General features: G+C 45.1%; 1 long non-coding RNA gene across 1 annotated transcript; it reads left to right on the forward strand.

Moving 5' to 3' along the window:
• The first annotated feature begins 420 nt into the window (after window positions 1–420).
• On the forward strand, window positions 421–13,615 carry LOC141097557 (uncharacterized). Its single transcript, XR_012233996.1, has 5 exons — window positions 421–822; window positions 1,934–2,081; window positions 2,167–2,313; window positions 5,486–5,576; window positions 13,001–13,615. It is a non-coding gene; the product is annotated as an uncharacterized lncRNA (long non-coding RNA).
• Window positions 13,616–14,018: the final 403 nt, after the last annotated feature.

Consider the following 14,018-nt stretch of genomic DNA (forward strand, 5'->3'; position numbering starts at 1 on the left):
TCATTCTCACTCGCCGCAGCTTGTATCCCCAGCACGTGCTCTCTGACCCTAACTTTCAACTGCCGTGTGGTCAAACCCACATAGATCAGAGAGCACGGACAGGTGGCATAATATATTACATATCTTGACAGGCAAGTGATTCTCTTTTTGATTTTAAACACCTTAGTACCCGAAGAATCTGTAAATGTATCACCCCGATCGATATTTGTACAAGCCACGCACTGTCCACAGGTAAAGCACCCTGTTCTTGGAGTGCCACAACTCATGAATGTTAATGGTGGATTAATCTCATAATGGCTCCTAATTAAATGTCCCCGTAAGTTCTTAGCCCTACGGTATGCAATTCTGGGTTTTTTAGGTAATATTTTGGCCATTATTGGGTCTGCCAACAGAATAGGCCAGGACCTTTCCAGTATCTTCTTAACCCTATCCGATTGGGAGTGAAAAGTGGTTATAAATCTCAATTGATCTAATTTAGATGGAAAATCATTGGTCTTATATAATAAAGAGTTACGCGTACTATATTTTGCCCGATTGTACGCTCTTTTTACAGATCTATGACTGTAACCCCTCTCCCAAAATCGCTTTTTTAGGTCCTCGGCCTGTATTTCATAGTCAGCATCTGACGAGCAGATACGTCTTAAACGCAAAAATTGTCCTGTCGGTACTGATCTTATCATATAATCTGGGTGTGAGGAGGAGGCGTGCAACAGTGAGTTCGTGGAAGTCGGTTTTCTGAAGATACTAGTCTGGATCAGATCATGGTCATCTCTCCTCAATTGGACATCCAGGAATTCAATCTTGTTATCATTATGCACAAAGGTAAGCTTAATATTCAGCATGTTATCATTAAGCTGCTGAAAAAATAATCCAAGCAAATGGCTAGAACCCTGCCAGATCAAGAACACGTCATCTATGTACCTCGTCCATAGGAGGACGTGGTCCATAGATGCGTGTAGATCAGACAAGAGGAGGTCCCTCTCCCACAGACCCAGGAACAGATTAGCATAGGAGGGCGCATAGGCCGCCCCCATGGCTGTCCCCTGGGTCTGCAGGAAGAAGGACCCCTTAAAAATAAAAAAATTGTGCGTAAGTGCAAATTCAAGTACCGCCAACACAAAACGTTGTAAACCCATTGACATACTGGAAGTATTAAGAAAAAATTAAACGGTTCTCAGACCATCAGCATGACGTATACTAGTATATAATGACTCGACGTCTGCCGTTACTAGTATAACATCTTTATCTAAAGACAGTCCATCTACTCTTCGCAATAATTGGTTGGTATCTTTCAGGAAGGATGGTAATTCTTCCACAAGAGGTTGTAATATTGAATCGATCCAGCGGCCCACATGTTCTAAATAATTCCCACGACCTGAAACTATTGGCCTTCCTGGTGGACGTTGTATATCTTTGTGAACCTTTGGGAGTAGGTAGAAGGTAGATATAGTCGGCTCATTAACAACCAAAGCAGATCCCAATTCTTTAGTAATAATTTCTGCCTTAATGGCTCTTGATATAATTACTCTGAGTTGGGAATCAAAGTCGGACAAGGGGTTAAACGTAAGTTTTTTGTAACAGGTATCATTCATTAACTGGCGAAATGCCTCTTTCTCATACATCGTTTTCGGCCATATAACTATGTTACCCCCCTTGTCCGCCGGTTTGATTACCACATCCGAGAGACCACGAAGAAGCTTCAACCTTTCCCGTTCCTCCAGATTCAAGTTATCACTACGAATAAAACGTGGAATACCAGATAGTTCGTTAGACACCACCTTAACAAATAAATCAATAGGGCCACAGTTGGAAAGTGGAGGAAAACGTTTCGAACGTGGCTTAATCGAAGGAGGTATCTTACCTCCTTCAACTGTGGTATGCTCCTCAGATAATTCTTCCAGAATCCTTAACGTTGTCTGTTCATCTTCTGTAGGGAAGAGTTTATGTATATCGTTATTAAAGAAGAATCTTTTAAATAAAAGGGAGCGTGCAAAAACATGTAGGTCCTTTATTATGGAAAAAACATCCGGACCGGCAGCTGGAGAAAAAGAAAGACCTCTATAAAGTAGTGAACAATCAAGGTCAGACAGCATGTGCTGACTCAAATTAATTACCTTGTTTGTATCATGGCCACTTTCATGGAGCCGGGTCTTATATCTTTTATAGGGATGGTAATCATGATTCCTATTCCGTCTATTTCCTGACCGAGTATTTCCTGACCGAGTCGTCATCGAGGAGACTGATACATCAGATTCAGTGTTTAATGAAGATACAGATTGATGAGATGTAGCCCTCTGTATCTGGCGTGTGTCGGTAGGTATCCTTCTCCAGTGATATACACTATTAGACTTATAGTCCTTTATATCACGGTTGATTTTGGATGTCTGCGAATCACTGATCTTTTTAACTACACCATCGATCGTCTTCTCCAGTTCAATCTCAAATGACTTAATGCGTTCCTCAGAATTACTTCCACGTATATCCGACAAAGTAGAATCAATGTTTTTATCAAGCTCATTGATCAATCTAGTATTCAGACCGATCAATAGTTGCATCAAATTCTCAGAACACCTGTTACACGTCTCCTCCCACTCATTAATGAAAGTCTGGTCCTCCACCACAAAGGTGGGTGTTACCCTTATCCTAAGGCCTCTCGGGATCATTTTGCGTACAATATATTTCTGTGGAAAAGCACGACTCCACCAAATCCTGGTGCGTCGTAATAATAATGTCTGTGCTTCATCGCAGAGACTTTCAAATCCAGTATCACCCACTGATTGACCACTCACACCGCCATTGTCGAAGACCTGGTCAACCTGTCCTAGCCAGGATGTCTCTCTGGCTTTATAGTCCATCCCTTTACGAGTCTCACCTGTGCAAAACACAGAAACATGTAAATCAAAAGAAATACTCATAAACACAAACAGGCTGAAATAACACATTATGTGCATACTAAGTGCTCAACCTGTATGTAACCGTTAATTGAAAAGGACCCCAATAAAGGGGTTTTGTTCTGCATACCTGTCTAATAAAGATATTCTATTTTTATACTGGATCTGTGGTCGTATATTAGTGGATCTTTTTCCACCCCCCTTCTTTTATAGTACTGTTACGATGGATCTTTATTGGGGTCCTTTTCAATTAACGGTTACATACAGGTTGAGCACTTAGTATGCACATAATGTGTTATTTCAGCCTGTTTGTGTTTATGAGTATTTCTTTTGGCTGGCTTTTAGCAATGTCCGCCTTTTTGAGGACACACGACCACACTTTTGTTAGTCTGTCCTGCCCTTTAAGAGGTTACTGTTTAAAAAAGAATTTAGTGCTGCATGTTGTTTGAACAATAATGGGGATTTATATAATGAACCAGCCAGTATTTCATACTCTATTGAATAAAAGAGAATCCTAAATGGTGCACAGTCATTTTTTTAATCTGTGCATATTATCAGCCTGATGAGTTCCATAGGATAGGTGCAGCACAAGAGAAGTCCTGAAGCTGAAAGAAGGAGTACACAAAGAGAGGTGATAGATATAGGATATTGGTGAAATAAAGAAAAGCATGTGTGGCTTGGCTGATATTAAGATGACAGTGGAAATGTCATAAGATGCAACATGTTGGAGAAGAAGGTCACTCATGCTTAGAAATACCCAGTCAGCGACTTGTCCCTTTTTTTTCCATCATGATGTTTGCACGCTGCCTCTAGAAATATGTAGAAATTCATGTAAATGATGACTGAAATATAAACTCATTCTTGGCTTTGTCTTAGGCCCCTTTTACATGTTCATGATTTTCATGTCCATACGTGGCCCATTTTACGAGGACCACAAATACTGATACGCGCATACCCGTTGTATTCAGTGGTAGTGCGCACATGTCAGGTTTTTCACATGGTCCATGTGAAAAACCCACAGACACGTCCTTTTTATTAACGCACCGTGGACAAAATGCGTGCTGCTGGTGGTAACTTTCATGATGTCACCGCTGATCACACGCAGCTGCACGCATTTTTCACGCTCAGCGTGTTCCTGCTGGCGTGGTGAGAGGTTGCATCACTGATGTGATAGCTTGACAAACCATCTGGATTGTCGTGGGACATGGTCATTGATTATCGACAGAAAGGTGAGCATAATGGAGGTGTCTTATAAATGCCTCTCCATTATTAACCACTAGGGCAAGTGGGAAGAGTGGAGGCTAAGAGCCAGAATTGGTGGATCTAATGGATGTGCTATTTCTGATATTCTTAGTCTGAGAGTGGGCCAATATCTTTGTCCCCTTGCTAGGCCATTAATATGAGCCCGTGGCTGTCTGTTTAGCCTTTGCTGGTTAGTAATTTTAGGGGGAGCCCACATCATTTTTTTTGGTCCTCCCTATAATAACCAGTAAAGGCTACGCAGAAACTTGTGAGCTGTTATTAATAGCCTGGGAACCTTTTATTCCTAGAATGTTAACATCAGCCCCCAGCTGTCGGCTTTCCCTCAACTGGTAATGAAAATTATTTTATTTAAGCAAATACAAGTACAGACAATTAAATACACAAAGCACTGATTCGAAATCATACTTGTCAGCATCCTGCCAGCGCCGGCGTGCAGCCTCCGTGGAGCAGGGACTCACCCACACTGTAGGGGGGCCCGGGGTCAGGAACAGCCAGAAAGTACAGATACACAGGACCTGTGGACGCAGAAGTTTAGCAAGCAGTGAAAGACTTACGGTCATGTGACTGCAAGGGGGCGGGGCTTAGCGTCCTGCTTTCAGAGATGGCAGGACACTATACAGAAATAGTCAGGCAAAATGGAGGTCATACACAGAGATAGCAGTAAAGTACAAGGGATGAGACAGAACGGATAGTCGGGGCCAAGCAGGGGTCAAAACCAAACAGACATAGAAGGTACCAAGCAGAATCCAACAAGCAATATCCAGAGAACAGACCGAGTCGTACACAGAGAATCAAGCAACCAAAACACAGCACTAACACACTCGGGGGTCACCACACAATGCCAAGGGCGAAAGTATAACTGACGGTTGATGGGAGCTTCCTGGGGCAATAAGAAGCTTTCCCAGAACCAATGAGAGGCCACCATAATAAGTCCGAGGTGTGCAGGTAAGAGTCTGCACTGAGATCAAACCATTAACCCCAGAAGTGCTGGTCCACCAGCACTGGTATCATGACAATACTGACATTTGTATCTATCATGTTACTCAACACTATATCTCTATCTTTGAAAATCTTTGACACACAAAACTCTTATTTCTTTGCTGCATTTCATTCCATACATGTCACACTGACAGCATGCAGACACCCGAATGTCACATTCATACACACGGATGGCACACGGACACAGGTCTCACCAGTACTGGTTTTTGAAGTACTGAAATTACCAGGATGTGTGAAGGGGGCCTTAACATGTTTAAAAATCATCAACTGGATAAATCGCTGTAACAAGATCACCAGTCTCTAAATTTCATAAAACTGGTTCTTCATGACAGCTCCCTGCAGCACAGAGAAATACCTGATGATGGCATATTTCCAGATTAACGTCTTTGACTGCATATTTGGCATCTTCAGAAGGGATTAAAGGTGTGTTTTTTTTTGTTTCAGAGACTAGATTTCATTTGTATTGCATCTATATTCGTCTGTGCTCAGAATACTAAAAGTTGAAAAGGATCAGCCCCCAGTGGCAACTTTTATTTGCTATTGATTTGTTCCCGTTGCTTTCCTGTGTACACAGTTGCTCTTGTGTTCTGTTAATCCGCCATACGGTTCCAAAGCTATCGGCATTTTAATTTGATGCTAATATTAATTTTAAAGGGGTGTGGCCCATGGGATCCTCTGGGGCGTGTCATTAGCAGCTCTGCTTAGTTACTCTGTGAGCCACACCTTCTTGCAAAGACCATACAACATTTGCATCAAATAAAAAGGACCTCATCTCTGAAAGCACATGAATTGAGAAAAGGAAACCAAAATACCCATGGGAACAGCTTGAATAAAATGTGATAATAACTGTCCACATTTGACCTGGTGACAAGTCCTCTCTAAAGTGCTTGCTTCAAAGCAACTACTTTTGTTAAGGCTTACTATCAAGGCTGTATGATAAGTGTAAATGGTCAAAGACTGCTCGTTTCCCATTCATTAACACCAGTCTTACATCAATATGTCCTATGACATATGACAGCAGCTATCTGCCTACTTGCTTCCATCTCTTACTTGTAAGCCAAGTGCTGTTGGTGCTTGGCTCCGGCCTTTATATAATGCTTGCAGCAAGCGTTCAAGTCCTGTTATGTTGCTCACATCCTTGCCAGAGTTACAGGATAATGTTGAAAGACCCACCAGGTGAGGAGCAGTCACAAAGCCGCCAGTCAGGGAGATCCAGGACATTGGCACTGCAAAAATGCAAGGACTTGGGCAACCGGAGGCCACGGAACCAGGATGATGAGGGAAAAAATCAGGTTTGAAGGAGCACACAGATGCCGATAGCGGAGTCACAGCAGACTGCAATGTCATTTTAATTGACTCTAATAACAAACTTTGCTTACAGTAAACAATGGATTAACCAACACATAGCAAGTAGAGGGTTCAACAGCAGGTCTGGAGGTTTGTAGGAATCACAGGATTTTGCAAAGATGACTGCAGCATAGTTTGAATAATGTCTAAATATCTGTTTGTGATGCTTGTAGCAAATGATGGGTGAACGAGCAGGTAGCAAGCAGTGGTTAACAAGCAGGTCTGGAAGTTTGTAGGAATCACAGAAGTTTGAAAGATGACTGCAACTTAATTTGAATACTCTCTAAGTATCTGTTCATGATGCTTACAGCAAATGACTGGTTAGGCCTTTTTCACACATCCGGTTTTTGTAATCCGGCACGATGCTGCAAAATTTTTCATAACCGGATCCAGCATCGGATCCGGTTTTGTCCCATAAGCTTTCATGGTCGCCGCATCGTGCCGGATGGTTATGCGTCGTGTCCGGTTGCTGCCGGACACGGCAAAAATTAGCCGTCCGGCATCTGCAAAAAACGTTCTCTGCAACGTTTTGTCAGCGCCGGACCAGTTTTTTCCACAGCGCATGCCCGGACTCTGTGAATGTTAACCCCACAAGTGCCCGGCGAGAGAGAGAGATCTCTCACAAGTGTCCAGGTGACAGAGAGAGATCTCTCTCTCTCTCTCACCGGGCACTTGTGGGATTAACACTCACAGTGTCTGGGTGAGAGAGAGAGATCTCTCTGTGGGGTTAACCCCACAAGTGCCCGGCAAGAGAGAGAGATTCTCTCGCCTGGACACTAAGTGTTAACCCCCCATGTCTCTCTCTCCACCCCCTCTCCTCTCCCCTCCCCTCTCCTCTCCTCTGTCTCCTCCCCGCACCTCCCTTTCAGCCACTGTCTCTCAGCGGCTGCCTCTGTCCACCTCCTCCTGTGGCTCCTTTAAATCATGTCCGAGCCGTATGTCTCGCCACATACACATCCGGTGTCACGGCTGCAGGCCGGATCCGGCGGCCCAGCTTTTCGCCGCACGCCGCCGGACCCCACACACCAGATGTGTGAAAGTAGCCTTAGGCTACTTTCACACATCAGGTTTTCGGCGTCAGGCGCGTTCCGGCGTCGTGCCGGAGCGCCGGATCTGGCAAATGTTTTGTAAAACCGGATGTGACGGATCCGGTTTTCTGCCGGATCCGTCTCGCGCTTGACAGCCAAAACCGGATCCGTCTCATTCGGTTCATCCGGTTTTCGACTGATTACGCCTGATCCGGTTTTTAAAATCGACCCTTGTGGCCTTCCGAAAGGGATTGGCTACTGAAAAACTATATATAGCATGTTCCTACAGCCCTTCTTTGACAGGTTGTAGAGGAGAAAGTGCAGGTTGGAGAGAAGAGCAAGTTACTGGCGAAGATGGATGTTGTGATTGGAAATATTTTGAAGAATTTGGCGGATTTTACAGCGGAGGCAAATCGTTTGAGGGTGATTGTTCTGGAGAAGGAGAGAGCAAGACAGCAGCGCATCAGGCATCGTAGACTATGTTTGTGGATCCACCCCATCACAGCCAAGAGAATGACGCGTGGAGTCTATTCTACACTCTGCATGGACCTTAGACGAAACCAGGAGAAATTTTTTGGATATGTTCGGATGAAAATGGAGAATTTTGATTACTTGGTGGAGCGCATTGCACACCTCATAAGAAAAGCGGACACCTATTGCCGCTTCTGTTTCACCCGCAGAGCGTCTGATGGTGACTTTAAGGTAAGCCACATTTATTGGATGTGATCGCATCAGAGCACACTTTCACTGCAATCTTGTTGGTGGTAGTTTGTATCTCCAAGTGTTAGAGCTGACTTTTGGTATGTAATGCTGTGATTTAAAACTAATTGATTGTTTTTTAATTCCCCACAGATTTCTTGCAACTGGAGAATCCCTTTCGTCACTGCATTTCCAGTACAGACTTGGGATTTCCACCATATCTGGAATAGTGAAGCACACATGCCGTGCACTGTGGGACTCCTTAGCTGAAGAGTTTTTACCAGAGCCCACAACAGAGAGGTGGATTGAAATTTCAGAAAAGTTTCAACAGATATGTCAGTTTCCGAACTGCTTGGGCGCTGTGGACGGGAAACATCCGCATTGTAAAGCCAGCCGGATCGGGATCGGAATATTTCAATTACAAGAAATATTTTTCAATTGTCCTCATGGCCATCGCTGACGCGGAATACAAATTTATTGCTGTTGATATTGGGGCCTATGGCCGCTCCAATGACTCTCAAGTTTTCAAACTGTCTGCCATGGGGCGTAAACTGTATGGAAACACCTTCCAGTTCCCATCCCCTAGACCGCTGCCGCAAACATCTGGTCCACCTATGCCATTTGTCTGTGTAGGGGATGAAGCCTTCCAGCTGTCAGAACACCTTTTGAAACCGTACGGTACAGGATTGTCAAGAACAAAACGCATTTTTAATTACCGCCTCACAAGAGCAAGAAGAATGGTTGAATGTACCTTTGGTATTCTGACAGCCAAATGGCGGGTCCTATTGACTGCGATCAACCTCCAGACAGAAACTGTTGACGAGGTGATCAAAGCTTGCGTGGTACTCCACAATTTTGTTATCTGCAAGGAACCCATTTCCATTGAGGACACCTCTAAAGAAACCACCTTGCAAAATTACCAGAACATTACCACTAGAAGTTCTGTGACTGTTTCAGTAATGAGGGACAATTTTGCACTATACTTTATGTCACCTCAAGGCAGAGTACACTGGCAGGATGACAGAGTGTGAAAGATTTGTGCCCTAACCAAACTTGTGTACCTTCTGTACCAACAGTATATACCTTTGCCAACCAAAGTTGGCTATCTTGTCATGGTCTTACTATTTTTACCTTTAGGCCACAGGTGTGTACCTGGTTGTGTTTTATGCAAAGTATTTCACCTTTTAACAAAAGTTGTGTACATTGTTAGGAAATCACCAACAATAAACACAACTTTTTAGGTGAAATACTTTGCTTCAAACACAACCAGGAACACAACTGTGGCAAAAAGCTAAAATTTACCCACAGTTATATACCTGGTTTTGAGAACCTTTTTACCTTTTGAAATACCCTGTATTTAACCTTTTTTTTAAACATATTTCGCCGCAGAAAGAAATGACAGACAACCAGTGTAAAACGATAATTTAACTTTTATTTAAAATATTTTTTTTTTTTGTAAAATGTTTTTAAAGTGAAAAAAACTTTTTTAATAAAGGTTTTAAACCCAATGGGCATTTTTATTAAAAAACACACATTACAAATCTGTGTAGTGTGGGGTGGAAATACGGCTGGAGGGGCTGCGGGACACTTCGACACTGGGAGTGTGGAGAGAGAACTGGGATCGTGGTGGGGAAGGAACAGTTAGAGGTGAAGGTGTGGAAAAAGCTAGAGAATGGGTGGACATGTGGGAGGCAGAAGAGGTGGTGGGCGGTGGAGTGGAGGGTTGGGCAGGGACTGTAGGAGCAGATGATGTTGATGGAAAGTTGTATGGGGAAGGAGTTTGGTACGGGGAAGGAGTTTGGTACGGGGCAGGTTGCTGGAAGTGGGGAGAGGTCTGGTACTGGGGAGGTGGCTGGTACTGGGGAGGTGGCTGGTACTGGGGAGGTTGCTGGTACTTGGGAGGTGGATGGTATGTAATAGGAGGGGGAGGATGGAAAGTGGCTGGAGGGGGTGCAGGTGGAGGAACTACTGGGGTGGGAGGAGGAGGTTGGGAGGTAACGTGCTGGAGAGCAGCGTGGCATGAATGCATTACATGCATCTGCTGGGCAGGAGAGAGCGTTTCCATGCGCTCCACAACAGACCTGAAAAAGGTGTGGTTTGGCGAAGATCTTGCTTCTGAATGCATGGTTTGCAGAAGTGTCTTCACCTCCAGAATGCTGGAGTTGATCTGCTGAAAGCCTGCGGAGATTTGCTCTGACAAGACTTTTAGACAGTTCTGGAAAGATGCATTCAGATGCAAGAACTTTGGCGCATAAGTCTTTTCCTGACCCCTCTGCCGCTGCCGCCCAGTACCCGCAGGTGTACTAGAGGTGGCAGGGGCAGAAGGGTGGGGTAAAGGGAAAGCGATCTCCTCACCAGCAGCTTCATGTAATGTAGGCGGCCACGATGCTCCTGTGCTGGTGGATAGGACAGATGGGTCGAATGTGTGGGAAGGCTGGGAAGGTGCAGATGTACCGGGGCGGTCGAAGTGTTCCTCGGTGCCGGTCTCCTCAGGGATCGCCTCAGAAGGGTCCAACCGTGCAGGCTCCCGAGTGCTGCTCACCGTGCTGTGGAATAAAGAGAAAAAAAACAATTAAAATAGTGACATGGCATGGCCCTGGCTGAAAAAAAATTGTTACATCTAAACATTTTTTTGTCACATGTGGTGTGTAATATTTACCTTCTGGTGACCATTGTATCCCGGAGGAACGACAGGGCTCGTGCGTACTTGTACTTGCTCCTGCGTCCTCCAGATCCAGTCGGGGCCCGCATCTCTTTATTGAACTCCTTCTAGAAACGATCCCTCACAGACCGCCACCGCTTCACAATTCTGTCCCCTGAAACGAGAAAGGACAAAGTGGTTAGTATACAACATCAGTGTTTCCCAAACTCCAGTCCTCATGGTCCCCAGGGGTCATGTTTTCAGGATTTCCATAGTAAATAAAAATCCTGAACACATGATCCGTGGGGACCACGAGGACTGGAGTTCGGGAAACACTGGTTTACATCAAGCAACCGGTACTGTATATACTTACGCTCTTTAATCTGGGCCCGAGCATCGAGGTCCTCCCAGCGGTCCACAAGGAGCGAACAGATTTCCTCACAGAGTCGTCGGGTAACAATCAGGTCAGCATGGCGGCGGTCAACCATATTCCAGAGCGGCTCCCTTTCTCTGACGAGATCGATGATGTGGTCAACATCAATTCCCCCATCCTCACCGTCTGAGTCGGGAGCACGCTGTGAAGGCTGTTAAAGTAAAATAGAAAAATAGCAAAATTAGTCACCACACTTAAGACATGAAATAAAAAGTGTAACAAAATTTAACTTAAATATTATACTTACACGCTGGTGACCGCCGCGTTGCTGTCGCCGATGACCCTGGGAGGCACTGCGAGGACCTCTTGGCCGAGCACCAGATTGGGAAAGAAAAAAATGTATGTGTTTGGATGTTGGCATTTGTTTGCTGTGTGTGGTCTGCAGAACATTGTTTTCTATGTGTTGTGTGTAGTGTGATGTTGTGTTTCTGCGTTTGATGCAAAAAACTTACCAATTGTGAGCCCACTCCAGGTGTCTGTCCACCCCTTCCTTCTTCTTCTGGGAGCTCCTCTTCAGCTTGTGATTCCTGTTTTGAAATAAAAGGCAATGAATAGACATATATTACAGAGATGATGGATTTTGGAAATAAAAACTTACCGTCAAACGCTGACGATGCGAGGGAGGGCTCCCAGAAGAAGATGTGGTGTCCTCCTGCTGGCCAGACTCCATGGCTGTGGGTGGTGCTGCTGCATCTCTTGGGCGGCTGTTGAATAAAGAGAAACAAAGGGCCAATGAATATGTTGATATTCCATGGCCCTAGTTTTGAGGAATGGGGGATTTGATAATTACCGTCTCTCATCTGCTGCTGGACTCCCCTCGCGTTGTTCAGCATGTTCCCTTTCCTGCTCCATTTGGGGTGGTGGTGGTGCTGCAGTGGTCTCCTGCCTTCTCCTGCGCCTAGTTCCTGTCTTGGGTGGCATGTTGGGTGTGGCTGAGGGTCCCACTGTCATGCTTTTATATATGTGTGCTGTGGGCAGAGCTACTGAGCATGCTCAGACCCAAAAAAACGGATCCGGCGCATTGCGGCGCTCATAGGCTTTCATTGTGTGAAAAAGCCGGATCTGGCGTATCCGGCTTTTTCACCGGAGACAAAAAACGTTACAGTAGCCGTTTTTTCCAGACGCCGGATTGCGACACATTGCCAGATCCGGCGAAAATCGGATGAAACGCATGGCGATCCAGCGCAAATGCAAGTCAATGGGGGGGGGGAACCGGATCCGGCATTGCATTTCGCCGGATCCGGTTTTTGTCAAAAGTGCCGGATCGCGCCTGACGGCGAAAACCTGATGTGTGAAAGAGGCCTTAGTCTCCATATACAAACACGGGGGTATGTCCTAACGTGTTCAGTTGTTGTTTTGTTTGGAGTTTTCACCATCCAGTGTTTTCTTCTGCATTCATCTTTTTAAACTCCAGTGATTTTTAAAAAACCCCGATCTGCTGGTTGTCGACTGCTTGCTACCTTCTCATGGGCTTTGGAAGAGGTCACTGAATGCCAGGACACTTCTAAGACCGGAAGTAAAGCACTACAAAGGGCTTTTGCCACAGGGAGAGTGCGAAACTCAGCCCGGAAGATTTGACACGTGCTTAACTAATATGCTCCAGACATTTTAGGCATGTGTGAACAAGTGACAGGAATGCAACAACGCAGATAATGATGATGCAAATGTATCAACTAAAGCTGTTTTTCTCTTACCACAGAATGAAAATTTCACTATAAGAACAGATGGTTATTCAAGTATATGGGAACCCGTAACACAATCTTAGCAATAGTGACAAGAACTGTAACAACTGTGATGCCTTATTCTATACACGATCTAGCTATTTCTCGGGTAAATGACTATTAATGACTTTCTGTCTTTGCTCAAAGGGCGTCTTTCCCCCAGCAATAAATCAGTCACTATAATGCAATATTCAAAAGCTTTCATTGTTATATTGGCACTAACGGGGGGGTCACCGGTATTTCCCACTAGGTTGGAAGTCTTTTATATATGAGTCACTAAGTCTCACTGGCGGCCATCTATCCCTTCTGGCCTGCAGCTACAACCCACACTCGGGTCTCCTCGTCACCACATCGGCCATGCTGAAAGATTAGCATCCGACTTAAAGTGCTTGAAGTGCTTAAAGTGTCGGCGGCTAGATGTCAGGTCTTGACTGGTGAAGACCGGGCTTTGGGTCTTGACCAATGGAATCTGGCTTCGGTACTCGACCAACAATGTCTCGCCTGCCCAGGTCTCCAGCCACCCTCCGGTCACTGTGTCTCTGCATTCTACAGCTTGCACGTCCTGTCGGTCTCACTTTCTGGGGCCAATTGACTTCCCACTTTATCACTCTGGCATCTTGTATTTGATAACTGCACCTCAGCTACCACCTTGTAAAGGTACAAACCAGACAGGCCTAAATGCATCTGCACTAATCCAGGGTGCAGCGGACCCAAGTAAAATGGCAGCTGCACAGGTGCATAAATACCAAATGAAACAGCCAGCCTACAATCAGGGATTGGCCGTGTGGTACACCAGTGCAGAAAAAAATAATCCGCATGTAGCAGTGTTCACACAGGGAATGCAGGGCTTTTGGTTCACAACCTCTCAGTAACACCATATAGGGGGGCTGCCCAGTGCCAACTAGAATGCACTGGGCACTATATGGTGTTACTGAGAGGTTGTGAACCAGAAGCCCTGCATTCCCTGTGTGAACACTGCCACATGCGGATTATTTT

Source organism: Dendrobates tinctorius, unplaced genomic scaffold (assembly GCF_039654945.1).
Source record: "Dendrobates tinctorius isolate UK_male_01 unplaced genomic scaffold, ASM3965494v1 ptg000085l, whole genome shotgun sequence".
Taxonomy (NCBI): Eukaryota; Metazoa; Chordata; class Amphibia; order Anura; family Dendrobatidae; genus Dendrobates; species Dendrobates tinctorius.